We start from the raw sequence: 3,880 nt of genomic DNA on the forward strand, positions 1-3,880 counted from the left end.
GAGGTGCTAAGTGAGACTCTGTCTCTAAATAAAAACTACAAAATAGGACTGGGGATGTGTCTCCGTGGTTGAGTGCCCCTGTGTTCAATTCCTGGTTCCTAAAAAATAAAAAATAGAGTAAATGTTATTGTATTCCAAGTCAACAAATATCTAATTTTTCTACTAGGGATTATACAGTAATTATAGCCATTCTAGCTGTGTAAGCCATGAATTTAAATTAACAAAAATTAATTAACAAATTTAAATTAACAAAACCATGAAATTTTCTACAAAAATACAGTGTAGAAGACTTATCACTTCTTCCTTGATAGAGAAATTTAGTATTTGGACAAAACCTGTAACCTTTTGATTACACTCAAAATACAACCTTTTTAAATACTTAAATTATTTGAAGTTTTGGCATCTGGAGCCCTTAGCAGCAAATTTTATGTTGCTGCAATGTTTTAACAATGTAATAATGCCCAACAGTTGTTTCACTTACACCTGCTACCAGGAGGGAAAAAAGAAAATGGCTACCTGCAATGGACCATCTGGGTAAAGGGGCTGCCTGGGTGGAGAATCCAACCCTGACTTCCCCCATTACTGCATTCCACAATCACAGAAGGCATCTGAACCAGCTGAACATGACCCTTTCCATGTCTCATCGCCTGTGTAAGTTTTAAGATCTGACCCCTCACCACAGACATCTGACTTTCAAGAGTAGCTTTGGCAAAGTTTTTGTCAGTCTTAAAAAGTTCACGAAGATCTTCACATAAATCTTGCATAAAGTTCATGTCAGAAATATATGTCAGGGGCTGGAGTTGTGGCTCAGTGATAGACCACTTGCCTGGCATGTATGAGGCCCTGGGTTTGATGCACAGCACTGCATATAAATAAATAAATAAATAAATAAATAAATAAATAAATAAATAAATAAAAATTTAAAAGATCCATTAAAACAAACAAACACAAAAGAAGTTTATGGCAGAACCAACTGTCTTATTTTTTCAGAAAAAGGAACTTTTGCTTGCAGAAGCCACACCCAGTGAAATGGATATGTTCTCCATTTATCAGGATTTTTAAAAGGAAATACTAAGCCATTATTAATTGCAGCTATTTTAATAAGCAATTCTTTATCATTGATCCAGTTTGAGTCCTCACAGTCAGTTTCCTTTCTACATTTCTCCTTTTCTTTTTTTAATATTTTTAGTTATAGATGGACACTGATATCTTTCTTTTTTATGTGGTATGGTAAATTGAAGCCAGTGCCTCACGTGTGCTAGGCAAGCACTCTAACACTGAGCCACAATCCCAGGCCACATTTCTCCTTTTCATATATGACTAACCAATTATCATTTCCCCTTTCTGTATTTCTGATGATGTAACCCCAAACAACTGATCTTTCAAATTGTAACAAATTGTTTTCTAATATTCTCAGGCAAAAGATCAGTTTCAAATTGCCTAAGCTAATATTCAGCCTCCTGTGACTTTCAACATTTGTTAGGAGGGAGCCTATCTGATGAAACTTTCTACCTACTTTTGGCACTTTCGGTAAGGCATACTTTTTGCATCCTGATTTTGTATGGTCAGTGTAGTTAAATGGCTCACTTACAAACCAAACCACCTTTGTTTTAGGTACAATGCCCAGATGAGGCTTTTCATTCACTAGGTAGGCCCCAGGCTCAGAAGGGTAGCCCTGGTTGGGAAGCAGGCAGCCTCTGCCAAAGCAGCAAGGGCAACAGACTTTGTGGAGATCCTTGGTTCATTTTGGATTCAGTTGTCCATAGGTGCTTCCGATTTCCGTTAAAACACACCAATAATTTTCCTCTTAGAATCCTTTATAAAGTAACTTCCACCTGACCCCTGAGAAATTCTTTCTGGAAAAACTCCCAATTCTATTGCTAGTTCCTACTGCAGTATAATATCAGCAAATTTTGCATCATCCAAGAATGTATTGATCTCTGAAGTTCCAGGAGTCACTGAACCCGAGGGGTGGTTCCGACTCAGGTCTGTGGGCGAGCCCCAGAGGCCGGGAAAGGCAGCTGGACTGGTCCTTGGGCCAGAGCGTCAATTCCTGGTAGCGGGTCTGGCGGCAGCAGGTCACTCCCTGTCCCTCCTGCAGCCCCAGGGCGCCCCCTGGCGCACCTCCCCGCAGCTAGGCTCAGGCCATCCGCTGCAGCAGCGGCTCCAACTTCTAATCCTGCCCTTCCTCGGGGTTCCGCTTCCGCAGACGCGCGCCGGCCGGGCTCACAAAGCTCCACCATTGGCTGCCTCTCAGTCCTGGGTGCCAAAACCAGATCAGAGCGGTCGGGTGCTGGGCCTGGCCTGGGTGGGTATTGCTGGGAACTGGAGCGGCTGGGTCACACCTACGCCACCTCGCCAGCTCAAGACGTTTAACTTTTTAACTCTCAGATGATTTATTCAACTGTTATGTTCGCAGACTCAGTTCGTGACTATAGGCTCTAGTAGAACCAAATAGCTTTGCAGTAATGTTTTCTCCCGCTTTCAGAAGTTTCCATATTTGAAAGGAGAGATTTCTGGATGCCCCACCCCCATTTCAATACTCTAGAGAGGCAGAAGATGAAATCGGTGTTTTATTAAATAAGGATTTGATACAAGGATCTGTCTTGCTACTCCTTTGGTATCTCTATTTTGTGTGGTCTCCTCAGTATTTACAAATGCTGGAGAACTTCGTTAGTCTCTTACAGTGCAGTCTGACCGGGTAGGTAAGAAACAGCAATGCGATTTAGAAACGAAAGGAGGAAAGAAAGCCCTCTAGAAAGCTCAGTTTTGGTAATTAAAGGGTATCAATGAAACTTGGATCCACAAGGCTTGTCTTGACTCACTTTAAATGTCTATTAGGCCAGATGTGTGTTGTCTGTGAGAACACACATTGCAAGAAGCACAGCCTTGGAATTGGCTGTGTGCTTCCTGCCTCCTCCACCAGATGGTCTATTGCAAAACTAATGCCTTTGCAACATTTCTCAGGAATAGAGAAGGAGAAACAGGGTGGCACAGAGGTGAGCATTTAAAGTTTTTGGAACACAGAAAGATCACAGCAACAGTTTTTGGCAAATGATCAGCTTTAATGCAATTTCAGTCTGCTAGGAATCATTGTTTCTGCGAATAAAGGATGAACAACTACCTCTTGTCCTCGAAGCCTTTCCAGATTTTTTTGTCATCTTCCATGTCTTTTTTCTGGCATGATATTGTGCAGATTCTTCTTGTAGATCATGAATATAAATGATAGAAACAGCATTTGACTTCAATATACCACTTACTTGCATAGATAAGCACTAAAAATAATTTAAAACTAGGAGAAGATATGAATTAACTTCAGGAAGAAATTAGAGTACCTAAGTTGGGAGACAATGTACAAATTGTTTCCAAATTTTTAAATAGGAAACTAAGAAACGTCCTAGAAATCTCTGGAGGCTTTTATTTTAAATGGCAGAGGAAAAGTATGTCATTTCATCATCAGAAAGAGTAATTAATATTTAGAGCTCTGCAAAATAATTTAACTATATTTAGTTGATGTAATATTTTTTTCTTATTGGTTTTTATAAATCATGAAGAGTATATTTGGGAGTAGAAAGAAGCATAAGATGTGAAAATATTTTATTTCCCTAGGAAGCTTAAGATTTAGTGTGGGTCTGTACATAAAAACATAACCTCTAGAAATACTTTGATAATTGCTAAGTTATAAGATTGATTGATTTTGGGGGGAATCACAAAGGCATCAGAGAGTGGCTAAGAACTTGGACTACTGTAGAGAGATTTCTGGGTTTAAATTCTAACATTCCCCTTACTAGCTTACCATTCTTGTGCAACTTACAAATCTCTTTTTCCCTTCATGTCCTCATCTATAAGATAGGATTTTGATAATAACAGCAACTACCTC

General features: G+C 39.7%; 1 pseudogene across 1 annotated transcript; it reads right to left on the minus strand.

The window, feature by feature from the left end:
• Positions 1-512: 512 nt before the first annotated feature.
• On the minus strand, positions 513-2,243 carry LOC306658835 (phosphatidylinositol 4-kinase type 2-beta-like; annotated as a pseudogene). Its single transcript has 3 exons — positions 1,287-2,243; positions 971-1,154; positions 513-794 (listed from the first exon to the last, which is right to left on the minus strand). The product of its transcript is annotated as a phosphatidylinositol 4-kinase type 2-beta-like (transcript).
• Between the last annotated feature and the right edge of the window lie 1,637 nt (positions 2,244-3,880).

The sequence above is a fragment of the Sciurus vulgaris genome, assembly GCF_902686455.1.
Source record: "Sciurus vulgaris genome assembly, chromosome: 4".
NCBI lineage: Eukaryota > Metazoa > Chordata > Mammalia > Rodentia > Sciuridae > Sciurus > Sciurus vulgaris.